The sequence below is a fragment of the Pseudophryne corroboree genome, chromosome 8 (assembly GCF_028390025.1).
Source record: "Pseudophryne corroboree isolate aPseCor3 chromosome 8, aPseCor3.hap2, whole genome shotgun sequence".
In the NCBI taxonomy this organism is placed as follows: Eukaryota; Metazoa; Chordata; class Amphibia; order Anura; family Myobatrachidae; genus Pseudophryne; species Pseudophryne corroboree.
In genome coordinates, this window is record NC_086451.1 from 176,702,232 (window position 1) to 176,727,482 (window position 25,251).

The 25,251-nt window shown below is 46.5% G+C and overlaps 27 non-coding genes and 4 pseudogenes across 27 annotated transcripts; 18 read left to right on the forward strand and 13 right to left on the reverse strand.

The window, feature by feature from the left end:
* Positions 1-373: 373 nt before the first annotated feature.
* LOC134950563 (U1 spliceosomal RNA) lies at positions 374-537 on the forward strand. The gene has a single exon (XR_010183461.1). It is a non-coding gene; the product is annotated as a U1 spliceosomal RNA (small nuclear RNA).
* Positions 538-689: 152 nt separating this feature from the next.
* LOC134952783 (U1 spliceosomal RNA) lies at positions 690-852 on the forward strand. Its single transcript, XR_010185210.1, has one exon. It is a non-coding gene; the product is annotated as a U1 spliceosomal RNA (small nuclear RNA).
* Positions 853-1,525: 673 nt separating this feature from the next.
* On the forward strand, positions 1,526-1,689 carry LOC134951896 (U1 spliceosomal RNA). Its single transcript, XR_010184550.1, has one exon. It is a non-coding gene; the product is annotated as a U1 spliceosomal RNA (small nuclear RNA).
* A 152-nt stretch (positions 1,690-1,841) lies between these two features.
* On the forward strand, positions 1,842-2,004 carry LOC134953141 (U1 spliceosomal RNA). Its single transcript, XR_010185452.1, has one exon. It is a non-coding gene; the product is annotated as a U1 spliceosomal RNA (small nuclear RNA).
* A 670-nt stretch (positions 2,005-2,674) lies between these two features.
* Positions 2,675-2,838, forward strand: LOC134951125 (U1 spliceosomal RNA). The gene has a single exon (XR_010183922.1). It is a non-coding gene; the product is annotated as a U1 spliceosomal RNA (small nuclear RNA).
* A 152-nt stretch (positions 2,839-2,990) lies between these two features.
* LOC134953368 (U1 spliceosomal RNA) lies at positions 2,991-3,153 on the forward strand. Its single transcript, XR_010185542.1, has one exon. It is a non-coding gene; the product is annotated as a U1 spliceosomal RNA (small nuclear RNA).
* A 671-nt stretch (positions 3,154-3,824) lies between these two features.
* Positions 3,825-3,988, forward strand: LOC134951126 (U1 spliceosomal RNA). The gene has a single exon (XR_010183923.1). It is a non-coding gene; the product is annotated as a U1 spliceosomal RNA (small nuclear RNA).
* Positions 3,989-4,140: 152 nt separating this feature from the next.
* On the forward strand, positions 4,141-4,303 carry LOC134953263 (U1 spliceosomal RNA). Its single transcript, XR_010185528.1, has one exon. It is a non-coding gene; the product is annotated as a U1 spliceosomal RNA (small nuclear RNA).
* A 2,623-nt stretch (positions 4,304-6,926) lies between these two features.
* On the forward strand, positions 6,927-7,090 carry LOC134950371 (U1 spliceosomal RNA). The gene has a single exon (XR_010183302.1). It is a non-coding gene; the product is annotated as a U1 spliceosomal RNA (small nuclear RNA).
* Positions 7,091-7,242: 152 nt separating this feature from the next.
* On the forward strand, positions 7,243-7,405 carry LOC134952918 (U1 spliceosomal RNA). The gene has a single exon (XR_010185293.1). It is a non-coding gene; the product is annotated as a U1 spliceosomal RNA (small nuclear RNA).
* A 661-nt stretch (positions 7,406-8,066) lies between these two features.
* On the forward strand, positions 8,067-8,230 carry LOC134951156 (U1 spliceosomal RNA). Its single transcript, XR_010183947.1, has one exon. It is a non-coding gene; the product is annotated as a U1 spliceosomal RNA (small nuclear RNA).
* Positions 8,231-8,382: 152 nt separating this feature from the next.
* LOC134952432 (U1 spliceosomal RNA) lies at positions 8,383-8,545 on the forward strand. Its single transcript, XR_010184955.1, has one exon. It is a non-coding gene; the product is annotated as a U1 spliceosomal RNA (small nuclear RNA).
* A 670-nt stretch (positions 8,546-9,215) lies between these two features.
* LOC134950679 (U1 spliceosomal RNA) lies at positions 9,216-9,379 on the forward strand. The gene has a single exon (XR_010183556.1). It is a non-coding gene; the product is annotated as a U1 spliceosomal RNA (small nuclear RNA).
* Positions 9,380-9,531: 152 nt separating this feature from the next.
* Positions 9,532-9,673, forward strand: LOC134953331 (U1 spliceosomal RNA; annotated as a pseudogene).
* A 695-nt stretch (positions 9,674-10,368) lies between these two features.
* Positions 10,369-10,532, forward strand: LOC134950753 (U1 spliceosomal RNA). Its single transcript, XR_010183617.1, has one exon. It is a non-coding gene; the product is annotated as a U1 spliceosomal RNA (small nuclear RNA).
* Positions 10,533-10,684: 152 nt separating this feature from the next.
* LOC134953480 (U1 spliceosomal RNA) lies at positions 10,685-10,826 on the forward strand (annotated as a pseudogene).
* A 695-nt stretch (positions 10,827-11,521) lies between these two features.
* On the forward strand, positions 11,522-11,685 carry LOC134950701 (U1 spliceosomal RNA). Its single transcript, XR_010183574.1, has one exon. It is a non-coding gene; the product is annotated as a U1 spliceosomal RNA (small nuclear RNA).
* A 152-nt stretch (positions 11,686-11,837) lies between these two features.
* On the forward strand, positions 11,838-12,000 carry LOC134952066 (U1 spliceosomal RNA). Its single transcript, XR_010184682.1, has one exon. It is a non-coding gene; the product is annotated as a U1 spliceosomal RNA (small nuclear RNA).
* A 2,075-nt stretch (positions 12,001-14,075) lies between these two features.
* On the reverse strand, positions 14,076-14,239 carry LOC134950754 (U1 spliceosomal RNA). Its single transcript, XR_010183618.1, has one exon. It is a non-coding gene; the product is annotated as a U1 spliceosomal RNA (small nuclear RNA).
* A 670-nt stretch (positions 14,240-14,909) lies between these two features.
* Positions 14,910-15,072, reverse strand: LOC134952067 (U1 spliceosomal RNA). Its single transcript, XR_010184683.1, has one exon. It is a non-coding gene; the product is annotated as a U1 spliceosomal RNA (small nuclear RNA).
* Positions 15,073-15,224: 152 nt separating this feature from the next.
* LOC134951401 (U1 spliceosomal RNA) lies at positions 15,225-15,388 on the reverse strand. The gene has a single exon (XR_010184148.1). It is a non-coding gene; the product is annotated as a U1 spliceosomal RNA (small nuclear RNA).
* Positions 15,389-16,083: 695 nt separating this feature from the next.
* Positions 16,084-16,225, reverse strand: LOC134953332 (U1 spliceosomal RNA; annotated as a pseudogene).
* A 152-nt stretch (positions 16,226-16,377) lies between these two features.
* On the reverse strand, positions 16,378-16,541 carry LOC134951310 (U1 spliceosomal RNA). Its single transcript, XR_010184074.1, has one exon. It is a non-coding gene; the product is annotated as a U1 spliceosomal RNA (small nuclear RNA).
* A 2,331-nt stretch (positions 16,542-18,872) lies between these two features.
* LOC134952812 (U1 spliceosomal RNA) lies at positions 18,873-19,014 on the reverse strand (annotated as a pseudogene).
* A 152-nt stretch (positions 19,015-19,166) lies between these two features.
* Positions 19,167-19,330, reverse strand: LOC134950991 (U1 spliceosomal RNA). Its single transcript, XR_010183812.1, has one exon. It is a non-coding gene; the product is annotated as a U1 spliceosomal RNA (small nuclear RNA).
* Positions 19,331-19,991: 661 nt separating this feature from the next.
* LOC134952919 (U1 spliceosomal RNA) lies at positions 19,992-20,154 on the reverse strand. The gene has a single exon (XR_010185294.1). It is a non-coding gene; the product is annotated as a U1 spliceosomal RNA (small nuclear RNA).
* A 152-nt stretch (positions 20,155-20,306) lies between these two features.
* LOC134950296 (U1 spliceosomal RNA) lies at positions 20,307-20,470 on the reverse strand. The gene has a single exon (XR_010183239.1). It is a non-coding gene; the product is annotated as a U1 spliceosomal RNA (small nuclear RNA).
* A 2,622-nt stretch (positions 20,471-23,092) lies between these two features.
* Positions 23,093-23,255, reverse strand: LOC134953607 (U1 spliceosomal RNA). Its single transcript, XR_010185678.1, has one exon. It is a non-coding gene; the product is annotated as a U1 spliceosomal RNA (small nuclear RNA).
* A 152-nt stretch (positions 23,256-23,407) lies between these two features.
* Positions 23,408-23,571, reverse strand: LOC134951311 (U1 spliceosomal RNA). The gene has a single exon (XR_010184075.1). It is a non-coding gene; the product is annotated as a U1 spliceosomal RNA (small nuclear RNA).
* Positions 23,572-24,242: 671 nt separating this feature from the next.
* Positions 24,243-24,405, reverse strand: LOC134953232 (U1 spliceosomal RNA). The gene has a single exon (XR_010185506.1). It is a non-coding gene; the product is annotated as a U1 spliceosomal RNA (small nuclear RNA).
* A 152-nt stretch (positions 24,406-24,557) lies between these two features.
* LOC134951501 (U1 spliceosomal RNA) lies at positions 24,558-24,721 on the reverse strand. The gene has a single exon (XR_010184229.1). It is a non-coding gene; the product is annotated as a U1 spliceosomal RNA (small nuclear RNA).
* Between the last annotated feature and the right edge of the window lie 530 nt (positions 24,722-25,251).

Genomic DNA, 25,251 nt, shown 5'->3' on the forward strand with positions numbered 1-25,251 from the left:
TTTAATGCGAACTAGGGGTCATCCAAGCGCTGCAAAAGGCCGACATGCCCTGCACGCCCCTTTTCTCTATTCATATGCAGACGAGGGTTGAAGCCAACTTTGACCCACTGCTTGGATGACATCACCATATGCAAATCCATCTGCTGCAGGCCTTCCTCCAGGAATGCTTGCACTAGTTGTTGCATTTGGTTTGTTGTTTGGGGGTGCTTCAGTATTAGGCAGCCTTCTGCCCTCCCATGTTCATCTGAAAATATGTGTTCTCCCTGCAGTTGTTGTCCCCAGATGAGAGTTCCCTTGTGCTGCCTCAGTTGAATCTTCTTTACTTGACAGAGATGTGCCTGAGCAGCGGCCCTCCCCAGCCCTATCCCAAATCATACTTATTTTGCATAGGAGATACCATGGTCATGAAGATTGTTCTCCCAGGGTGAGGTTCATTCATTGCATTCTGGGTATGCTGACCCCTGTGATTTCCCCAAATGTGGGAAACTTGACTGCATTATTTGTGGTAGTGGGGGACTGTGTTTGTGCTTTCCTCTGGTCAGCTCTGGTAAAAGTCAGATTTCTTTGTCTCAGATCTTCCTCTAGCCTTGTTCTTCTTTCGAGAGTTCCCTTGTGCTGCCTCAGTTGGATCTCCTTTACTTGACAGGGGGGTGCCCAAGCAGCGACCCTCCCCAGCTCTAGCCCAACTCCTACTTACTTGCCAGGTGAGATACTATGATCATGAAGGTGCTTCTCCCAGGACAAGGCTCACCCATTGCACTCTGGGTGTGCTGCCCCTGTGATTTCCCCAAATGTGGGAAACTTGACTGCATAATTTGTGTTTCCACTGGTCGGCTTTCATATAATTCAGATCTCTTTGTCTCAGGTCTCTCTCCAGCCTAGTTTGCAGTCTGTTTCCACTTCTTTTTTTTTGAGCCCCTCCTTTCTATACCCTTGTGCACTATCCTGACTTCTCCTCCTGTCTGCTTACTTTGTGCCTTCCAATGCACAATGCAAACTACAGGTAGTGCTGCAGGGCCCACAAACTTTTACTTGCATTACAGAGCAGCTCTGGAGCTGTTACAGTGCCAAGCTGCTGCAAGAAATCAGCTTGAATGCTTCAGGGGCTGGGGCATTGCAAACATGAGCCCCACACCGAAGGAGGGTGGGGGTGTTTAATGCGAACTAAGGGTCATCCAAGCGCCGCAAAAGGCCGCCATTCCCTGCATACCCCTTTTCTCTTTTCATATGCAGATGAGGGTTCCAGCCAACCGTGCCCACTGCTTGGATGACATCACTGTATGCAAATCCGTCTTCTGCAGACCTTCCCCCAGGAATGCTTGTACTAGTTGTTGCATTTGGTTTGTTGTTTGGGGGTGCTTCAGTATTAGGCAGCCTTCTGCCCTCCCATGTTCATCTGAAAATATGTGTTCTCCCTGCAGTTGTTGTCCCCAGATGAGAGTTCCCTTGTGCTGCGTCAGTTGAATCTCCTTTACTTGACAGAGATGTGCCTGAGCAGCGGCCCTCCCCAGCCCTATCCCAAATCATACTTATTTTGCATAGGAGATATCATGGTAATGAAGACTGTTATCCCAGGGTGAGGTTCATTCATTGCATTCTGGGTATGCTGACCCCTGTGATTTCCCCAAATGTGGGAAACTCGACTTCATTATTTGTGGTAGTGGGGGACTGTGTTTGTGCTTTCCTCTGGTCAGCTCTGGTAAAAGTCAGATTTATTTGTCTCAGATCTTCCTCTAGCCTTGTTCTTCTTTCGAGAGTTCCCTTGTGCTGACTCAGTTGGATCTCCTTCACTTGACAGGGAAGTGCCCGAGCAGCGACCCTACCCAGCTCTAGCCCAACTCCTACTTACCTGCCAGGTGAGATACTATGATCATGTAGGTGCTTCTCCCAGGGCAAGGCTCACCCATTGCACTCTTGGTGTGCTGCCCCTGTGATTTCCCCAAATGTGGGAAACTTGACTGCATAATTTGTGTTTCCCCTGGTCGGCTCTCGTATAATTCAGAACTCTTTGTCTCAGGTCTCTTTCCAGCCTAGTTTGCAGTCTGTTTCCACTTCTCTTTTCTTGAGCCGCTCCCTTCTATGCCCTTGCGCACTATTCTGACCTCTCCTGTCTGCTTACTTTGTGCCTTCCAACGCACAATGCAAACTACAGGTAGTGCTGCAGGGCCCACACCCTTTTACATGCTTTACAGAGCAGCTCTGGAGCTGTTACAGTGCCCAGCTGCTGCAAGAAATCAGCTTGAATGCTTCAGGGGCTGGGGCATAACCAACATGAGCCCCACACCGAAGGAGGGTGGAGATGTTTAATGCGAATTAGGGGTCATCCAAGCGCCGCAAAAGGCCGCCATTCCCTGCACATCCCTTTTTTCTTTTCATATGCAGACGAGGGTTGAAGCCAACTTTGACCCACTGCTTGGATGACATCACCATATGCAAATCCATCTGCTGCAGGCCTTCCCCAGGAATGCTTGCACTAGTTGTTGCATTTGGTTTGTTGTTTGGGGGTGCTTCAGTATTAGGCAGCCTTCTGCCCTCCCATGTTCATCTGAAAATATGTGTTCTCCCTGCAGTTGTTGTCCCAAGATGAGAGTTCCCTTGTGCTGCCTCAGTTGAATCGCCTTTACTTGACAGAGATGTGCCTGAGCAGCGGCCCTCTCCAGCCCTATCCCAAATCATACTTATTTTGCATAGGAGATACTATGGTCATGAAGATTGTTCTCCCAGGGTGAGGTTCATTCATTGCATTCTGGGTATGCTGACCCCTGTTATTTCCCCAAATGTGGTAAACTTGACAGCATTATTTGTGGTAGTGGGGGACTGTGTTTGTGCTTTCCTCTGGTCAGCTCTGGTAAAAGTCAGATTTCTTTGTCTCAGATCTTCCTCTAGCCTTGTTCTTCTTTCGAGAGTTCCCTTGTGTTGCCTTAGTTGGATCTCCTTCACTTGACAGGGGGGTGCCCGAGCAGTGACCCTCCCCAGCTCTAGCCCAACTCCTACTTACCTGCTAGGTGAGATACTATGATCATGAAGGTGCTTCTCCCAGGGCAAGGCTCACCCATTGCACTCTGGGTGGGCTACTCCTGCGGTTTCCCCAAATGTTGGACACTTGACTGCATAATTTGTGTTTCACCTGGTCGGCTCTCGTATAATTCAGATCTCTTTGTCTCAGGTCTCTCTCCAGCCTAATTTGCAGTCTGTTTCCACTTCTCTTTTCTTGAGTTGCTCCCTTCTATGCCCTTGCGCACTGTCCTGACTTCTCCCGTCTGCTTACTTTGTGCCTTCCAACGCACAATGCAAACTACAGGTAGTGCTGCAGGGCCCACACCCTTTTACTTGCCTTACAGAGCAGCTCTGGAGCTGTTACAGTGCCCAGCTGCTGCAAGAAATCAGCTTGAATGCTTCAGGGGCTGGGGCATAGCCATCATGAGCCCCACACCGAAGGAGGGTGGAGGTGTTTAATGCGAACTAGGGGTCATCCAAGCACCGCAAAAGGCCGCCATGCCCTGCATGCCAATTTTATCTTTTCATATGCAGACGAGGGTTGAAGCCAACTTTGACCCACTGCTTGGATGACATCACCATATGCAAATCCATCTGCTGCAGGCCTTCCCCCAGGAATGCTTGCACTAGTTGTTGCATTTGGTTTGTTGTTTGGGGGTGCTTCAGTATTAGGCAGCCTTCTGCCCTCCCATGTTCATCTGAAAATATGTGTACCTCCTGCAGTTGTTGTCCCCAGATGAGAGTTCCCTTGTGCTGCCTCAGTTGAATCTCCTTTACTTGACAGAGATGTGCCTGAGCAGCGGCCCTCTCCAGCCCTATCCCAAATCATACTTATTTTGCATAGGAGATACTATGGTCATGAAGATTGTTCTCCCAGGGTGAGGTTCATTCATTGCATTCTGGGTATGCTGACCCCTGTTATTTCCCCAAATGTGGTAAACTTGACAGCATTATTTGTGGTAGTGGGGGACTGTGTTTGTGCTTTCCTCTGGTCAGCTCTGGTAAAAGTCAGATTTCTTTGTCTCAGATCTTCCTCTAGCCTTGTTCTTCTTTCGAGAGTTCCCTTGTGTTGCCTTAGTTGGATCTCCTTCACTTGACAGGGGGGTGCCCGAGCAGTGACCCTCCCCAGCTCTAGCCCAACTCCTACTTACCTGCTAGGTGAGATACTATGATCATGAAGGTGCTTCTCCCAGGGCAAGGCTCACCAATTGCACTCTGGGTGTGCTGCTCCTGCGATATCCCCAAATGTGGGAAACTTGACTGCATAATTTGTGTTTCCCCTGGTCGGCTCTCGTATAATTCAGATCTCTTTGTCTCATGTCTCTCTCCAGCCTAGTTTGCTGTCTGTTTACACTTCTCTTTTCTTGAGCCACTCCCTTCTATGCCCTTGCGCACTATCTTGACTTCTACCGTCTGCTTACTTTGTGCCGTCCAACGCACAATGCGAACTACAGGTAGTGCTGCAGGGCCCACACCCTTTTAGTTGCCTTACAGAGCAGCTCTGGAGCTATTACAGTGCCCAGCTGCTGTAAGTAATCAGCTTGAATGCTTCAGGGGCTGGGGCATAGCCAACATGAGCCCCACACCGAAGTAGGGTGGAGGTGTTTAATGCGAACTAGGGGTCATCCAAGCGCCGCAAAAGGCCGCCATGCCCTGCACGCCCCTTTTCTCTTTTCATATGCAGACGAGGGTTGAAGCCAACTTTGACCCACTGCTTGGATGACATCACCATATGCAAATCCATCTGCTGCAGGCCTTCCCCCAGGAATGCTTGTACTAGTTGTTGCATTTGGTTTGTTGTTTGGGGGTGCTTCAGTATTAGGCAGCCTTCTGCCCTCCCATGTTCATCTGAAAATATGTGTTCTCCCTGCAGTTGTTGTCCCCAGATGAGAGTTCCCTTGTGCTGCCTCAGTTGAATCTCCTTTACTTGACAAGGGAGGCATTTTGGATTTTTTCTTTGGGTACCCTTACACCTGATGGTCTGAATGAGAGCATCGAACTGAACAACATTGGCAGTCTCTGAAGATTTTATCTATTGATTTACCTAATACATTATTTATTGAATATCCATTTATTGTATGTTTAATAAATAAAAAAATTATTAGAAGTAGCTATTTTGGAAACAGCTTTCCTCTTAGGATGAAACTGTATAATCCTGTTGTGTGTGTTCCTTTAAAGTTCTTTAGTAAAATCCACTAGTAATGATGAACATCAGATTTCTTCCTCCATCCTCTTTTTACACTTTCTCTTGGTTCTATATATATTTTTTTTTCTATTTTTATTTTTTTCCCCTCCTTCTCCCAAAAGGCCCCCCTCCCTCCCCCCCCTCCCTGTTTTAAATTTTAAAATCTTTAAATATTTAAATCTTCGAATCCTTAAATTGTCTGTTTAATATTTATTTTTTCTTCAATTCTTTTTGTTGTTTAAACAGCAATGTAGTTATTCCAGGGGTTAAAATAATGAAATATAGAAATAATATTAACAAAAATTAAAGGTAAAAATGAATTGATAGAATGATCCCATTAAAAGTAAATAAATAATATGGATGTTAAGCTGAGCAGGTTGGATTCGAACATGGGACTAGCTGCATAGAGTGCATTTGATGTTTCCCCTGCGCCACAAGAACTGCTTTAGTAATGGCATGGATTTATGTTACCCTAAAAGGTTTTATATAAGTAAATGGGGATCCTTAGTGCTGAGTCTCTGAATTATGTATATGTGATTATAGATATGAGGTATTGATTGAAAGATTATAGGTTAATCTGTATATAGATTATATATTTTCTGTTATTTTTTAAACCACCTTGTTGCTTATTTTATTATTATTTTTAATCACCATGTTGCTTATTTTTATATTATGAAATGCCTTTATATGTGCAATTGCAATTAGAAAGTTGTTCCATATGTGAGTCATTACATGTATGCATCCAATTAGTACATGTATGTATCCAATCAACTAATTAGTAATGCTATTGGTCCGGTGCATTTTAAAAAGAGCCTGCTAGGCTGCTGATGTATCCTCTGACGAAACCGCTCTTGGATAACAGCGGAAAAACGCGTAAGGAAGGTGATTACCGGACACTCTGATTGCTGAGATATAAGCCCGTTCATGAACGAGCTACATCACGGCGGACGTCTGATGTAAAGACAGCGGTGAAGGGGAAAAAGCAATTTGAGACCGAGCAAAAGGAGGTCTCTACCCCACGGCAGGGAGAAATATCCCGACCGCGAGTGCCAATAAGATCCAGCCACGGTTAACGGGGGTCGTAGCATACCGCTGTGTTTCACCAACCATCACAGCGCTCTCCCCCTGTTTTCTTTCATTACTCACGTGAGTTACATATGAACTTTAACTGCAGTAAATAAGAGGCGTTGGTTACAACTGTTGCTGTTCATCCACAAGAAGGAATTTAATGTATCAATTACAATTGGAAAGTAATGATTAAATTACAACAGCTGTATCCAGGAGGATTTTTTGGACACTTTAATAAACATTCCGTTGTCATCAAGGGCAATATGAAATAGATCCTGATTACATTTAGATATGGATAGTGGTGCCTATATATGTTGACTCCATTGTATTTTATTGAATGTGGGTTTCTTCTGTCTATATATATTTTTTAAAAATAAAGAGCTTGTATATTTTATTTTTTGCGCTCCCTTAATAACAAGTGTGATTATCTTTAAAATTTGGTTTATTATTGGTAGAACAGTACTACCTATGGGAGCAGCATTTTATAATATATGGTGAAAATTAATAGATGTATAAAGATTAAATAAGCAACAAATTGGTGAAATAGATAAGTTTTGATAGAATCGCTGGGTTCTATATATATATATTGACATTTGGTTATATATATGTATAGACTTTATAAATTCTTGACAGAGATGTGCCTGAGCAGCGGCCCTCCCCAGCCCTATCCCAAATCATACTTATTTTGCATAGGAGATACCATGGTCATGAAGATTGTTCTCCCAGGGTGAGGTTCATTCATTGCATTCTGGGTATGCTGACCCCTGTGATTTCCCCAAATGTGGGAAACTCGACTGCATTATTTGTGGTAGTGGGGGACTGTGTTTGTGCTTTCCTCTGGTCAGCTCTGGTAAAAGTCAGATTTATTTGTCTCAGATCTTCCTCTAGCCTTGTTCTTCTTTCGAGAGTTTCCATGTGCTGCCTCAGTTGGATCTCCTTCACTTGACAGGGGGGTGCCCAAGCAGCGACCCTCCCCAGCTCTAGCCCAACTCCTACTTACCTGCCAGGTGAGATACTATGATCATGAAGGTGCTTCTCCCAGGGCAAGGCTCACCCATTGCACTCTGGGTGTGCTGCTCCTGCGGTTTCCCCAAATGTTGGACACTTGACTGCATAATTTGTGTTTCCCCTGGTCGGCTCTCGTATAATTCAGATCTCTTTGTCTCAGGTCTCTCTCCAGCTTAGTTTGCTGTCTGTTTCCACTTCTCTTTTCTTGAGTTGCTCCCTTCTATGCCCTTGCGCACTATCCTGACTTCTCCCGTCTGCTTACTTTGTGCCTTCCAACGCACAATGCAAACCACAGGTAGTGCTGCAGGGCCCACACCCTTTTACTTGCCTTACAGAGCAGCTCTGGAGCTGTTACAGTGCCCAGCTGCTGCAAGAAATCAGCTTGAATGCTTCAGGGGCTGGGGCATAGCCCCACACCGAAGGAGGGTGGAGGTGTTTAATGCAAACTAGGGGTCATCCAAGCGCCGCAAAAGGCCGCCATGCCCTGCACGCCCCTTTTCTCTTTTCATATGCAGACGAGGGTTGAAGCCAACTTTGACCCACTGCTTGGATGACATCACCATATGCAAATCCATCTGCTGCAGGCCTTCCCCCAGGAATGCTTGCACTAGTTGTTGCATTTGGTTTGTTGTTTGGGGGTGCTTCAGTTTTAGGCAGCCTTCTGCCCTCCCATGTTCATCTGAAAATATGTGTTCTCCCTGCAGTTGTTGTCCCCAGATGAGAGTTCCCTTGTGCTGCCTCAGTTGAATCTCCTTTACTTGACAGAGATGTGCCTGAGCAGCGGCCCTCCCCAGCCCTATCCCAAGTCATACTTATTTTGCATAGGAGATACCATGGTCATGAAGATTGTTCTCCCAGGGTGAGGTTCATTCATTGCATTCTGGGTATGCTGACCCCTATGATTTCCCCAAATGTGGGAAACTCGACTGCATTATGTGTGGTAGTGGGGGACTGTGTTTGTTCTTTCCTCTGGTCAGCTCTGGTAAAAGTCAGATTTATTTGTCTCAGATCTTCCTCTAGCCTTGTTCTTCTATCGAGAGTTTCCTTGTGCTGCCTCAGTTGGATCTACTTCACTTGACAGGGGGGTGCCCGAGCAGCGACCCTCCCCAGCTCTATCCCAAATCCTACTTACCTGCCAGGTGAGATACTATGATCATGAAGGTGCTTCTCCCAGGGCAAGTCTCACCCATTGCACTCTGGGTGTGCTGCTCCTGCGATTTCCCCAAATGTGGGAAACTTGACTGCATAATTTGTGTTTCCCCTGGTCGGCTCTCGTATAATTCAGATCTCTTTGTCTCAGGTCTCTCTCCAGCCTAGTTTGCTGTCTATTTCCACTTCTTTTTTCTTGAGCCGCTCCCTTCTATGCCCTTGCGCACTATCCTGACTTCTCCCGTCTGCTTAATTTGTGCCTTCCAACGCACAATGCGAACTAAAGGTAGTGCTGCAGGGCCCACGCCCTTTTACTTGCCTTACAGAGCAGCTCTGGAGCTGTTACAGTGCCTAGCTGCTGCAAGAAATCAGCTTGAATGCTTCAGGGGCTGGGGCATAGCCAACATGAGCCCCACACCGAAGGAGGGTGGAGGTGTTTAATGCGAACTAGGGGTCATCCAATCGCCGCAAAAGGCCGCCATGCCCTGCACGCCCCTTTTCTCTTTTCATATGCAGACGAGGGTTGAAGCCAACTTTGACCCACTGCTTGGATGACATCACCATATGCAAATCCATCTGCTGCAGCCTTCCCCCAGGAATGCTTGCACTAGTTGTTGCATTTGGTTTGTTGTTTGGGGGTGCTTCAGTATTAGGCAGCCTTCTGCCCTCCCATGTTCATCTGAAAATATGTGTTCTCCCTGCAGTTGTTGTCCCCAGATGAGAGTTCCCTTGTGCTGCCTCAGTTGAATCTTCTTTACTTGACAGAGATGTGCCTGAGCAGCGGCCCTCCCCAGCCCTATCCCAAATCATACTTATTTTGCATAGGAGATACCATGGTCATGAAGATTGTTCTCCCAGGGTGAGGTTCATTCATTGCATTCTGGGTATGCTGACCCCTGTGATTTCCTTAAATGTGGGAAACTCGACTGCATTATTTGTGGTAGTGGGGGACTGTGTTTGTGCTTTCCTCTGGTCAGCTCTGGTAAAAGTCAGATTTCTTTGTCTCAGATTTTCCTCTAGCCTTGTTCTTCTTTCGAGAGTTCCCTTGTGCTGCCTCAGTTGGATCTCCTTCACTTGACAGGGGGGTGCCCGAGCAGCGACCCTCCCCAGCTCTAGCCCAACTCCTACTTACCTGCCAGGTGAGATACTATGATCATGAAGTTGCTTCTCCCTGGGCAAGGATCACCCATTGCACTCTGGGTGTGCTGCCCCTGTGATTTCCCCAAATGTGGGAAACTTGACTGCGTAATTTGTGTTTCCCCTGGTCGGCTCTCATATAATTCAGATCTCTTTGTCTCAGGTCTCTCTCCAGCCTAGTTTGCTGTCTGTTTCCACTTCTTTTTTCTTGAGCCCCTCCCTTCTATACCCTTGTGCACTATCCTGACTTCTCCTCCCGTCTGCTTACTTTGTGCCTTACAATGCACAATGCAAACTACAGGTAGTGCTGCAGGGCCCACACCCTTTTACTTGCCTTACAGAGCAGCTCTGGAGCTGTTACAGTGCCCAGCTGCTGCAAGAAATCAGCTTGAATGCTTCAGGGGCTGGGGCATGGCCAACATGAGCCCCACACCGAAGGAGGGTGAAGGTGTTTAATGCGAGCTAGGGGTCATCCAAGCGCCGCAAAAGGCTGCCATGCCCTGCACGCCCCTTTTCTCTTTTCATATGCAGACGAGGGTTGAAGCCAACTTTGACCCACTGCTTGGATGACATCACCATATGCAAATCCATCTGCTGCAGGCCTTCCCCCAGGAATGCCTGCACTAGTTGTTGCATTTTGTTTGTTGTTTTGGGGTGCTTCAGTATTAGGTAGCCTTCTGCCCTCCCATGTTCATCTGAAAATATGTGTTCTCCCTGCAGTTGTTGTCCCCAGATGAGAGTTCCCTTGTGCTGCCTCAGTTGAATCTCCTTTACTTGACAGAGATGTGCCTGAGCAGCGGCCCTCCCCAGCCCTATCCCAAATCATACTTATTTTGCATAGGAGATACCATGGTCATGAAGATTGTTCTCCCAGGGTGAGGTTCATTCATTGCATTCTGGGTATGCTGACCCCTGTGATTTCCACAAATGTGGGAAACTCGACTGCATTATTTGTGGTAGTGGGGGACTGTGTTTGTGCTTTCCTCTGGTCAGCTCTGGTAAAAGTCAGATTTCTTTGTCTCAGATTTTCCTCTAGCCTTGTTCTTCTTTCGAGAGTTCCCTTGTGCTGCCTCAGTTGGATCTCCTTCACTTGACAGGGGGCTGCCCGAGCAGCGACCCTCCCCAGCTCTAGCCCAACTCCTACTTACCTGCCAGGTGAGATACTATGATCATGAAGTTGCTTCTCCCATGGCAAGGATCACCCATTGCACTCTGGGTGTGCTGCCCCTGTGATTTCCCCAAATGTGGGAAACTTGACTGCGTAATTTGTGTTTCCCCTGGTCGGCTCTCATATAATTCAGATCTCTTTGTCTCAGGTCTCTCTCCAGCCTAGTTTGCTGTCTGTTTCCACTTCTTTTTTCTTGAGCCCCTCCCTTCTATACCCTTGTGCACTATCCTGACTTCTCCTCCCGTCTGCTTACTTTGTGCCTTACAATGCACAATGCAAACTACAGGTAGTGCTGCAGGGCCCACACACTTTTACTTGCCTTACAGAGCAGCTCTGGAGCTGTTACAGTGCCCAGCTGCTGCAAGAAATCAGCTTGAATGCTTCAGGGACTGGGGCATGGCCAACATGAGCCCCACACAGAAGGAGTGTGGGGGTATTTAATGCGAACTAGGGGTCATCCAAGCGCCGCAAAAGGCCGCCATGCCCTGCATACCCCTTTTCTCTTTTCATATGCAGATGAGGGTTCCAGCCAACTTTGGCCCACTGCTTGGATGACATCACCGTATGCAAATCCGTCTTCTGCAGACCTTCCCCCAGGAATGCTTGTACTAGTTGTTGCATTTGGTTTGTTGTTTGGGGGTGCTTCAGTATTAGGCAGCCTTCTGCCCTCCCATGTTCATCTGAAAATATGTGTTCTCCCTGCAGTTGTTGTCCCCAGATGAGAGTTCCCTTGTGCTGCCTCAGTTGAATCTCCTTTACTTGACAGAGATGTGCCTGAGCAGCGGCCCTCCCCAGCCCTATCCCAAATCATACTTATTTTGCATAGGAGATACCATGGTCATGAAGATTGTTCTCCCAGGGTGAGGTTCATTCATTGCATTCTGGGTATGCTGACCCCTGTGATTTCCCCAAATGTGGGAAACTTGACTGCATTATTTGTGGTAGTGAGGGACTGTGTTTGTGCTTTCCTCTGGTCAGCTCTGGTAAAAGTCAGATTTCTTTGTCTCAGATCTTCCTCTAGCCTTGTTCTTCTTTCGAGAGTTTCCTTGTGCTGCCTCAGTTGGATCTCCTTCACTTGACAGGGGGGTGCCCGAGCAGCGACCCTCCCCAGCTCTAGCCCAACTCCTACTTACCTGCCAGGTGAGATACTATGATCATGAAGGTGCTTCTCCCAGGGCAAGGCTCACCCATTGCACTCTGGGTGTGCTGCTCCTGCGATTTCCCCAAATGTGGGAAACTTGACTGCATAATTTGTGTTTCCCCTGGTCGGCTCTCGTATAATTCAGATCTCTTTGTCTCAGGTCTCTCTCCAGCCTAGTTTGCTGTCTGTTTCCACTTCTCTTTTCTTGAGCCGCTCCCTTCTATGCCCTTGCGCACTATCCCAGGATAATTATTGTAGCTGGTCTGCGGGTAACAGCTCTCAGATCCACTTCTAGAAAAAATGCAACAATGTAATTTGAGTGACAAACTGCAGAGATGAACCCTTTCTGTGACTGCTGCACAGGGATCACACAAACTCTATTCATAGGGCTGACTTCACTTAGGGGAGATGTTCTCGCCCCGCAAAGAAGTGCGAGTATATACCGCACTTACGGTACCATTGGATTTACAGATATTTTCTTGCAATACACTATGGGGGTCATTCTGAGTTGATTGCTCGCTAGCAGTTTTTAGCAGCCTTAAAACGGTGGAGTTAACATATCTCACGTGGAAGGTGGTCATGTTATTAGCCTTGGCTTCGGCTAGGCGAGTGTCGGAATTAGCGGCTTTGTCACATAAAAGCCCATATTTGGTGTTCCATGTGGATAGAGCGGAATTGCGGACCCATCCTCAATTCCTACCAAAAGTGGTCTCATCTTTTCATATGAACCAATCTATTGTGGTGCCTTTGGCTACGCGTGACTTGGAGGATTCCGAGTTACTTGATGTGGTCAGGGCTTTGAAAATTTACGTGGCCAGGACGGCTAGAGTCAGGAAAACTGAAGCGCTGTTTGTCCTGTATGCAACCAACAAGATTGGTGCCCCTGCTTCAAAGCAGGCTATTGCTCGCTGGATTTGTAACACGATTCAGCAAGCGCATTCTATGGCTGGATTGCAGTTACCGAAATCGGTCTAGGCCCATTCCACGAGGAAAGTGGGCTCTTCTTGGGCGGCTGCCCGAGGGGTCTCGGCACTACAGCTGTGTCGAGCTGCTACTTGGTCAGGTTCAAACACCTTTTCAAAATACTATAAGTTTGATACCCTGGCTGAGGAGGAACTCATGTTTGCTCAATCGGTGCTGCAGAGTCATCCGCACTCTCCCGCCCGTTTTGGAGCTTTGGTATAATCCCCATGGTCCTTATGGAGTCCCCAGCATCCTCTAGGACGTTAGAGAAAATAAGATTTTAAACCTACCGGTAAATCTTTTTCTCGTAGTCCGTAGAGGATGCTGGGCGCCCGTCCCAAGTGCGGACTACTTCTGCAATACTTGTATATAGTTATTGCTTCAATAAGGGTTATGTTATAGTTGCATCGGTCCTGCACTGATGCTACAGTATGTTGTTTTTTCGTACTCTTAACTGGGTAGTTTATCACAAGTTATACAGTGTGATTGGTGTGGCTGGTATGAATCTTGCCCTGGATTAACAAAATCCTTTCCTCATACTGTCAGTCTCCTCTGGGCACAGTTTCTCTAACTGTGGCATAGAGGCGCATAGAGGGAGGAGCCAGTGCACACCCAGAACTAAAGTCTTTCTTAAAGTGCCCATGTCTCCTGCGGAGCCCGTCTATCCCCATGGTCCTTACGGAGTCCCCAGCACCCTCTACGGACTACGAGAAAAAGATTTACCGGTAGGTTTAAAATCTTATTTTCTACTTTATTCTTTTCTATCCTAGTTTATTACGACCAACTCTCATCCAAGGAGTTTGATATTCTACTACCTGCATGCAATTTAAATTGCTTAAATTGTTTATATGGTTGATTTGTCCTTCACAACCCATAATCTGCAACTTGGATGTACTTGTGTCATTGAAAATCTTATAATAAAAATGTTTATATATTGAAAAAAAAAGTTATAAGACATATGCATTCAATATTTGAAGAAACAAAATAAAATAAAGCTATGTATTGGGTTTCACTAACAAGCACATTGGAAGACTTGACTACTGTTAAAAGACATGCATTACATGGTATAGAGCCACAAACCACAATGTAGTAAAATAAAAACAAACTTACATGTGCTAGAGCTGGGGAGGGTCGCTGCTCGGGCAGCCCCCTGTCAAGTGAAGGAGATCCAACTGAGGCAGCACAAGGGAACTCTCGAAAGAAGAACAAGGCTAGAGGAAAATCTGAGACAAAGAAATCTGACTTTTACCAGAGCTGACCAGAGGAAAGCACAAACACAGTCCCCCACTACCACAAATAATGCAGTCGAGTTTCCCACATTTGTGGAAATCACAGGGGTCAGCATACCCAGAATGCAATGAATGAACCTCACCCTGGGAGAACAATCTTCATGACCATGGTATCTCCTATGCAAAATAAGTATGATTTGGGATAGGGCTGGGGAGGGCCGCTGCTCAGGCACATCTCTGTCAAGTAAAGGAGATTCAACTGAGGCAGCACAAGGGAACTCTCATCTGGGGACAACAACTGCAGGGAGAACACATATTTTCAGATGAACATGGGAGGGCAGAAGGCTACCTAATACTGAAGCACCCCCAAACAACAAACAAAATGCAACAACTAGTGCAAGCATTCCTGGGGGAAGGCCTGCAGCAGATGGATTTGCATATGGTGATGTCATCCAAGCAGTGGGTCAAAGTTGGCTTCAACCCTCGTCTGCATATGAAAAGAGAAAAGGGGCGTGCAGGGCATGGCAGCCTTTTGCGGCGCTTGGATGACCCCTAGCTCGCATTAAACACCTCCACCCTCCTTCGGTGTGGGGCTCATGTTAGCTATGCCCCAGCCCCTGAAGCATTCAAGCTGATTTCTTGCAGCAGTTGGCACTGTAACAGCTCCAGAGCTGCTCTGTAAGGCAAATAAAAGGGTGTGGGACCTGCAGCACTACCTGTAGTTCGCATTGTGCGTTGGAAGGCAAAAAGTAAGCAGACGGGAGAAGACAGGATAGTGCGCAAGGGCATAGAAGGGAGCGGCTCAAGAAAAGAGAAGTGGAAACAGACAGCAAACTAGGCTGGAGAGAGACCTGAGACAAAGAGATCTGAATTATACGAGAGCCGACCAGGGGAAACACAAATTATGCAGTCAAGTTTCCCACATTTGGGGAAATCGCAGGAGCAGCACACCCAGAGTGCAATGGGTGAGCCTTGCCCTGGGAGAAGCACCTTCATGATCATAGTATCTCACCTGGCAGGTAAGTAGGAGTTGGGCTAGAGCTGGGGAGGGTCGCTGCTCGGGCACCCCCCTGTCAAGTGAAGGAGATCCAACTGAGGCAGCACAAGGAAACTCTCGAAAGAAGAACAAGGCTAGAGGAAGATCTGAGACAAAGAAATCTGACTTTTACCAGAGCTGACCAGAGGAAAGCACAAACACAGTCACTCACTACCACAAATAATGCAGTCAAGTTTCCCACATTTGGGGAAATCACAGGGGTCAGCATACCCAGAATGCAATGAATGAACCTCACCCTGGGAGAACAATCTTCATGACCATGGTATCTCCTATGCAAAATAAGTATGATTTGGGATAGGGCTGGGGAGGGCCGCTGCTCAGGCACATCTCTGTCAAGTAAAGGAGATTCAACTGAGGCAGCACAAGGGAACTCTCATCTGGGGACAACAACTGCAGGGAGAACACATATTTTCAGATGAACAAGGGAGGGCAGAAGGCTGCCTAATACTGAAGCACCCCCAAACAACAAACCAAATGCAACAACTAGTACAAGCATTCCTGGGGGAAGGTCTGCAGAAGACGGATTTGCATACGGTGATGTCATCCAAGCAGTGGGCCAAAGTTGGCTGGAACCCTCATCTGCATATGAAAAGAGAAAAGGGGTATGCAGGGCATGGCGGCCTTTTGCGGCGCTTGGATGACCCCTAGTTCGCATTAAATACCCCCACCCTCCTTCTCTGTGGGGCTCATGTTGGCCATGCCCCAGCCCCTGAAGCATTCAAGCTGATTTCTTGCAGCAGCTGGGCACTGTAACAGCTCCAGAGCTGCTCTGTAAGGCAAGTAAAAGGGTGTGGGCCCTGCAGCACTACCTGTAGTTTGCATTGTGCATTGTAAGGCACAAAGTAAGCAGACGGGAGGAGAAGTCAGGATAGTGCACAAGGGTATAGAAGGGAGGGGCTCAAGAAAAAAGAAGTGGAAACAGACAGCAAACTAGGCTGGAGAGAGACCTGAGACAAAGAGATCTGAATTATATGAGAGCCGACCAGGGGAAACACAAATTACGCAGTCAAGTTTCCCACATTTGGGGAAATCACAGGGGCAGCACACCCAGAGTGCAATGGGTGATCCTTGCCCAGGGAGAAGCAACTTCATGATCATAGTATCTCACCTGGCAGGTAAGTAGGAGTTGGGCTAGAGCTGGGGAGGGTCGCTGCTCGGGCACCCCCCTGTCAAGTGAAGTAGATCCAACTGAGGCAGCACAAGGGAACTCTCGAAAGAAGAACAAGGCTAGAGGAAGATCTGAGACAAAGAAATCTGACTTTTACCAGAGCTGACCAGAGGAAAGCACAAACACAGTCCCCCACTACCACAAATAATGCTGTCAAGTTTACCACATTTGGGGAAATAACAGGGGTCAGCATACCCAGAATGCAATGAATGAACCTCACCCTGGGAGAACAATCTTCATGACCATGGTATCTCCTATGCAAAATAAGTATGATTTGGGATAGAGCTGGGGAGGGCCGCTGCTCAGGCACATCTCTGTCAAGTAAAGGAGATTCAACTGAGGCAGCACAAGGGAACTCTCATCTGGGGGCAACAACTGCAGGGAGAACACATATTTTCAGATGAACATGGGAGGGCAGAGGCTGCCTAATACTGAAGCACCCCCAACAACAAACCAAATGCAACAACTAGTGCAAGCATTCCTGGGGGAAGGCCTGCAGCAGATGGATTTGCATATGGTGATGTCATCCAAGCAGTGGGTCAAAGTTGGCTTCAACCCTCATCTGCATATGAATAGAGAAGAGGGGCGTGCAGGGCATGGCGGCCTTTTGCGGCGCTTGGATGACCCCTAGTTCGCATTAAACACCTCCACCCTCCTTCGGTGTGGGGCTCATGTTGGCTATGCCCCAGCCCCTGAAGCATTCAAGCTGATTTCTTGCAGCAGCTGGGCACTGTAACAGCTCCAGAGCTGCTCTGTAAGGCAAGTAAAAGGGTGTGGGCCCTGCAGCACTACCTGTAGTTTGCATTGTGCATTGTAAGGCACTAAGTAAGCAGACGGGAGGAGAACTAAAACAAAATCACCAAGTAGGCGCACAATACCAATGATGTTGATAAAAACACAATTTATTAACATAAAACCAATGACAAACTGATTAAAAAACACAACACTACACAGAGCATATAACTGAGGTATTATACCTTATAATTCACACATAAAGTGTATTATTAAGTGAAAGGGACACTGAAATGCAGGAGAACCCGTCTCTGTAAGATAGGGTTAATCTCTCACATTAATTCCATATCAGACAGTTTAAATGAAAAGGAAGTCCTGTAAACTGATGTAATAAGCGTTTGTGACCATAAAGGTATCCGGATTTAAATAATGTTTCCTTGGAGCAAAATAAACCAACCGATTAATGTTACTCACAGAGACGTAATGATCTCTTGCTGCACGGGATAAATGGTTAAGGAACCGCTTGTTATCACCCTGTGCATGGGTGAGACATCCGTCAGCGGTATATTCAGATGAAAGCCATTTCTTTCTGTGCAGCACCAGTTGCCTGTATCAGACCACCATACAGATCCTCCAGCTTGCTGAGCGACGCCCGGCCGGGCAGGAGGTAACAATGTTCCAAATGCAAGGAGAGTTAGAGTGGAATGATTGAATCACAGGCTGGATCATTCACCGGTGACTTGTAACGGACGGCTGAAAGTGATGGATGTCGTGCTCCGTGGGACACTTAATGGTCAAGTGTGGCCCTTTCTTCTGTACCCTCAACGCGTTTCTCCGCACCTAAGGCGGCTTCTTCAAGAGGCAGAGACACTCTGCCTCTTGAAGAAGCCGCCTTAGGTGCGGAGAAACGCGTTGAGGGTACAGAAGAAAGGGCCACACTTGACCATTAAGTGTCCCACGGAGCACGACATCCATCACTTTCAGCCGTCCGTTACAAGTCACCGGTGAATGATCCAGCCTGTGATTCAATCATTCCACTCTAACTCTCCTTGCATTTGGAACATTGTTACCTCCTGCCCGGCCGGGCGTCGCTCAGCAAGCTGGAGGATCTGTATGGTTGTCTGATACAGGCAACTGGTGCTGCACAGAAAGAAATGGCTTTCATCTGAATATACCGCTGACGGATGTCTCACCCATGCACAGGGTGATAACAAGCGGTTCCTTAACCATTTATCCCGTGCAGCAAGAGATCATTACGTCTCTGTGAGTAACATTAATCGGTTGGTTTATTTTGCTCCAAGGAAACATTATTTAAATCCGGATACCTTTATGGTCACAAACGCTTATTACATCAGTTTACAGGACTTCCTTTTCATTTAAACTGTCTGATATGGAATTAATGTGAGAGATTAACCCTATCTTACAGAGACGGGTTCTCCTGCATTTCAGTGTCCCTTTCACTTAATAATACACTTTATGTGTGAATTATAAGGTATAATACCTCAGTTATATGCTCTGTGTAGTGTTGTGTTTTTTAATCAGTTTGTCATTGGTTTTATGTTAATAAATTGTGTTTTTATCAACATCATTGGTATTGTGCGCCTACTTGGTGATTTTGTTTTAGTTGTTTTACTTTCAGGAGGCCGGCTACCTCCTTACCAAGTGGCTGCCATTATCAGTGCTATATTTGCACGACCCTGTTCAGCGCCTAAAAACCTTTTTTTCGTTTGTATTTCCAGACGGGAGGAGAAGTCAGGATAGTGCACTAGGGTATAGAAGGGAGGGGCTCAAGAAAAAAGAAGTGGAAACAGACAGCAAACTAGGCTGGAGAGAGACCTGAGACAAAGAGATCTGAATTAAATGAGAGCTGACCAGGGGAAACACAAATTATGCAGTCAAGTTTCCCACATTTGGGGAAATCGCAGGAGCAGCACACCCAGAGTGCAATGGGTGATCCTTGTCCTGGGAGAAGCAACTTCATGATCATAGTATCTCACCTGGCAGGTAAGTAGGAGTTGGGCTAGAGCTGGGGAGGGTCGCTGCTCGGGCACCCCCCTGTCAAGTGAAGTAGATTCAACTGAGGCAGCACAAGGAAACTCTCGATAGAAGAACAAGGCTAGAGGAAGATCTGAGACAAAGAAATCTGACTTTTACCAGAGCTGACCAGAGGAAAGAACAAACACAGTCCCCCACTACCACAAATAATGCAGTCGAGTTTCCCACATTTGTGGAAATCACAGGGGTCAGCATACCCAGAATGCAATGAATGAACCTCACCCTGGGAGAACAATCTTCATGACCATGGTATCTCCTATGCAAAATAAGTATGACTTGGGATAGGGCTGGGGAGGGCCGCTGCTCAGGCACATCTCTGTCATGTAAAGGAGATTCAACTGAGGCAGCACAAGGGAACTCTCATCTGGGGACAACAACTGCAGGGAGAACACATATTTTCAGATGAACATGGTAGGGCAGAAGGCTGCCTAATACTGAAGCACCCCCAAACAACAAACCAAATGCAACAACTAGTGCAAGCATTCCTGGGGGAAGGCCTGCAGCAGATGGATTTGCATATGGTGATGTCATCCAAGCAGTGGGTCAAAGTTGGCTTCAACCCTCGTCTGCATATGAAAAGAGAAAAGGGGCGTGCAGGGCATGGCGGCCTTTTGCGGCACTTGGATGACCCCTAGTTCGCATTAAACACCTCCACCCTCCTTCGGTGTGGGGCTATGCCCCAGCCCCTGAAGCATTCAAGCTGATTTCTTGCAGCAGCTGGGCACTGTAACAACTCCAGAGCTGCTCTGTAAGGAAAGTAAAAGGGTGTTGGCCCTGCAGCACTACCTGTAGTTTGCATTGTGCGTTGGAAGGCACAAAGTAAGCAGACGGGAGAAGTCAGGATAGTGAGCAAGGGCATAGAAGGGAGCAACTCAAGAAAAGAGAAGTGGAAACAGACAGCAAACTAGGCTGGAGAGAGACCTGAGACAAAGAGATCTGAATTATACGAGAGCCGACCAGGGGAAACACAAATTATGCAGTCAAGTGTCCAACATTTGGGGAAACCGCAGGAGCAGCACACCCAGAGTGCAATGGGTGAGCCTTGCCCTGGGAGAAGCACCTTCATGATCATAGTATCTCACCTGGCAGGTAAGTAGGAGTTGGGCTAGAGCTGGGGAGGGTCGCTGCTCGGGCACCCCCCTGTCAAGTGAAGGAGATCCAACTGAGGCAGCACATGGAAACTCTCGAAAGAAGAACAAGGCTAGAGGAAGATCTGAGACAAATAAATCTGACTTTTACCAGAGCTGACCAGAGGAAAGCACAAACACAGTCCCCCACTACCACAAATAATGCAGTTGAGTTTCCCACATTTGGGGAAATCACAGGGGTCAGCATACCCAGAATGCAATGAATGAACCTCACCCTGGGAGAACAATCTTCATGACCATGGTATCTCCTATGCAAAATAAGTATGATTTGGGATAGGGCTGGGGAGGGCTCAGGCACATCTCTGTCAAGAATTTATAAAGTCTATACATATATATAACCAAATGTCAATAAATATATATAGAACCCAGTGCTCCTATCAAAACTTATCTATTTCACCAATTTGTTGCTTATTTAATCTTTATACATCTATTAATTTTCACCATATATTATAAAATGGTGCTCCCATAGGTAGTACTGTTCTACCAATAATAAACCAAATTTTAAAGATAATCACACTTGTTATCAAGGGAGCGCAAAAAATAAAATATACAAGCTCTTTATTTAAAAAAAAATATATATAGACAGAAGAAACCCACATTCAATAAAATACAATGGAGTCAACATATATAGGCACCACTATCCATATCTAAATGTAATCAGGATCTATTTCATATTGCCCTTGATGACAACGGAATGTTTATTAAAGTGTCCAAAAAATCCTCCTGGATACAGCTGTTGTAATTTAATCGTTACTTTCCAATTGTAATTGATACATTAAATTCCTTCTTGTGGATGAACAGCAACAGTTGTAACCAACGCCTCTTATTTACTGCAGTTAAAGTTCATATGTAACTCACGTGAGTAATGAAAGAAAACATGGGGAGAGCGCTGTGATGGTTGGTGAAACACAGCGGTATGCTACGACCCCCGTTAACCATGGCTGGATCTTATTGGCACTCGCGGTCGGGATATTTCTCCCTGCCGTGGGGTAGAGACCTCCTTTTGCTCGGTCTCAAATTGCTTTTTCCCCTTCACCGCTGTCTTTACATCAGACGTCCGCCGTGATGTAGCTCGTTCATGAACGGGCTTATATCTCAGCAATCAGAGTGTCCGGTAATCACCTTCCTTACGCGTTTCTCCGCTGTTATCCAAGAGCGGTTTCGTCAGAGGATACATCAGCAGCCTAGCAGGCTCTTTTTAAAATGCACCGGACCAATAGTATTACTAATTAGTTGATTGGATACATACATGTACTAATTGGATGCATACATGTAATGACTCACATATGGAACAACTTTCTAATTGCAATTGCACATATAAAGGCATTTCATAATATAAAAATAAGCAACATGGTGATTAAAAATAATAATAAAATAAGCAACAAGGTGGTTTAAAAAATAACAGAAAATATATAATCTATATACAGATTAACCTATAATCTTTCAATCAATACCTCATATCTATAATCACATATACATAATTCAGAGACTCAGCACTAAGGATCCCCATTTACTTATATAAAACCTTTTAGGGTAACATAAATCCATGCCACTACTAAAGCAGTTCTTGTGGCGCAGGGGAAACATCACCTGCACTCTATGCAGCTAGTCCCATGTTCGAATCCAACCTGCTCAGCTTAACATCCATATTATTTATTTACTTTTAATGGGATCATTCTATCAATTCATTTTTACCTTTAATTTTTGTTAATATTATTTCTATATTTCATTATTTTAACCCCTGGAATAATTACATTGCTGTTTAAACAACAAAAAGAATTGAAGAAAAAATAAATATTAAACAGACAATTTAAGGATTCGAAGATTTAAATATTTAAAGATTTTAAAATTTAAAACAGGGAGGGGGGGAGAGGGAGGGGGGCCTTTTGGGAGAAGGAGGGGGAAAAAATAAAAATAGAAAAAAAATATATATATATAGAACCAAGAGAAAGTGTAAAAAGAGGATGGAGGAAGAAATCTGATGTTCATCATTACTAGTGGATTTTACTAAGGAACATTAAAGGAATACACACAACAGGATTATACAGTTTCATCCTAAGAGGAAAGCTGTTTCCAAAATAGCTACTTCTAATAATTTTGTTTATTTATTAAACATACAATAAATGGATATTCAATAAATAATATATTAGGTAAATCAATAGATAAAATCTTCAGAGACTGCCAATGTTGTTCAGTTCGATGCTCTCATTCAGACCATCAGGTGTAAGGGTACCCAAAGAAAAAATCCAAAATGCCTCCCTTGTCAAGTAAAGGAGATTCAACTGAGGCAGCACAAGGGAACTCTCATCTGGGGACAACAACTGCAGGGAGAACACATATTTTCAGATGAACATGGGAGGGCAGAAGGCTGCCTAATACTGAAGCACCCCCAAACAACAAACCAAATGCAACAACTAGTACAAGCATTCCTGGGGGAAGGCCTGCAGCAGATGGATTTGCATATGGTGATGTCATCCAAGCAGTGGGTCAAAGTTGGCTTCAACCCTCATCTGCATATGAAAAGAGAAAAGGGGCGTGCAGGGCATGGCGGCCTTTTGCGGCGCTTGGATGACCCCTAGTTCGCATTAAACACCTCCACCCTACTTCGGTGTGGGGCTCATGTTGGCTATGCCCCAGCCCCTGAAGCAATCAAGCTGATTACTTGCAGCAGCTGGGCACTGTAATAGCTCCAGAGCTGCTCTGTAAGGCAACTAAAAGGGTGTGGGCCCTGCAGCACTACCTGTAGTTCGCATTGTGCGTTGGAAGGCACAAAGTAAGCAGACGGGAGAAGTCAAGATAGTGCGCAAGGCATAGAAGGGAGTGGCTCAAGAAAAGAGAAGTGTAAACAGACAGCAAACTAAGCTGGAGAGAGACATGAGACAAAGAGATCTGAATTATACGAGAGCCGACCAGGGGAAACACAAATTATGCAGTCAAGTTTCCCACATTTGGGGAAATCGCAGGAGCAGCACACCCAGAGTGCAATTGGTGAGCCTTGCCCTGGGAGAAGCACCTTCATGATCATAGTATCTTACCTAGCAGGTAAGAAGGAGTTGGGCTAGAGCTGGGGAGGGTCGCTGCTCGGGCACCCCCCTGTCAAGTGAAGGAGATCCAACTGAGGCAGCACAAGGGAACTTTTGAAAGAAGAACAAGGCTAGAGGAAGATCTGAGACAAAGAAATCTGACTTTTACCAGAGCTGACCAGAGGAAAGCACAAACACAGTCCCCCACTACCACAAATAATGCTGTCAAGTTTACCACATTTGGGGAAATAACAGGGGTCAGCATACCCAGAATGCAATGAATGAACCTCACCCTGGGAGAACAATCTTCATGACCATGGTATCTCCTATGCAAAATAAGTATGATTTGGGATAGGGCTGGGGAGGGCCGCTGCTCAGGCACATCTCTGTCAAGTAAAGGAGATTCAACTGAGGCAGCACAAGGGAACTCTCATCTGGGGACAACAACGGCAGGAGGTACACATATTTTCAGATGAACATGGGAGGGCAGACGGCTGCCTAATACTGAAGCACCCCCAAACAACAAACCAAATGCAACAACTAGTGCAAGCATTCCTGGGGGAAGGCCTGCAGCAGATGGATTTGCATATGGTGATGTCATCCAAGCAGTGGGTCAAAGTTGGCTTCAACCCTCGTCTGCATATGAAAAGAGAAAATTGGCATGCAGGGCATGGCGGCCTTTTGCGGTGCTTGGATGACCCCTAGTTCGCATTAAACACCTCCACCCTCCTTCGGTGTGGGGCTCATGATGGCTATGCCCCAGCCCCTGAAGCATTCAAGCTGATTTCTTGCAGCAGCTGGGCACTGTAACAGCTCCAGAGCTGCTCTGTAAGGCAAGTAAAAGGGTGTGGGCCCTGCAGCACTACCTGTAGTTTGCATTGTGCGTTGGAAGGCACAAAGTAAGCAGACGGGAGAAGTCAGGATAGTGCGCAAGGGCATAGAAGGGAGCAACTCAAGAAAAGAGAAGTGGAAACAGACTGCAAATTAGGCTGGAGAGAGACCTGAGACAAAGAGATCTGAATTATACGAGAGCCGACCAGGTGAAACACAAATTATGCAGTCAAGTGTCCAACATTTGGGGAAACCGCAGGAGTTGCACACCCAGAGTGCAATGGGTGAGCCTTGCCCTGGGAGAAGCACCTTCATGATCATAGTATCTCACCTGGCAGGTAAGTAGGAGCTGGGCTAGAGCTGGGGAGGGTCGCTGCTCGGGCACCCCCCTGTCAAGTGAAGGAGATCCAACTGAGGCAGCACAAGGGAACTCTCGAAAGAAGAACAAGGCTAGAGGAAGATCTGAGACAAAGAAATCTGACTTTTACCAGAGCTGACCAGAGGAAAGCACAAACACAGTCCCTCACTACCACAAATAATGCAGTCCAGTTTCCCACATTTGGGGAAATCACAGGGGTCAGCATACCCAGAATGCAATGAATGAACCTCACCCTGGGAAAACAATCTTCATGACCATGGTATCTCCTATGCAAAATAAGTATGATTTGGGATAGAGCTGGGGAGGGCCGCTGCTCAGGCACATCTCTGTCAAGTAAAGGAGATTCAACTGAGGCAGCACAAGCGAACTCTCATCTGGGGACAACAACTGCAGGGAGAACACATATTTTCAGATGAACATGGGAGGGCAGAAGGCTGCCTAATACTGAAGCACCCCCAAACAACAAACCAAATGCAACAACTAGTGCAAGCATTCCTGGGGGAAGGCCTGCAGCAGATGGATTTGCATATGGTGATGTCATCCAAGCAGTGGGTCAAAGTTGGCTTCAACACTCATCTGCATATGAATAGAGAAGAGGGGCGTGCAGGGCATGGCGGCCTTTTGCGGCGCTTGGATGACCCCTAATTCGCATTAAACATCTCCACCCTCCTTCGGTGTGGGGCTCATGTTGGCTATGCCCCAGCCCCTGAAGCATTCAAGCTGATTTCTTGCAGCAGCTGGGCACTGTAACAGCTCCAGAGCTACTCTGTAAGGCAAGTAAAAGGGTGTGGGCCCTGCAGCACTACCTGTAGT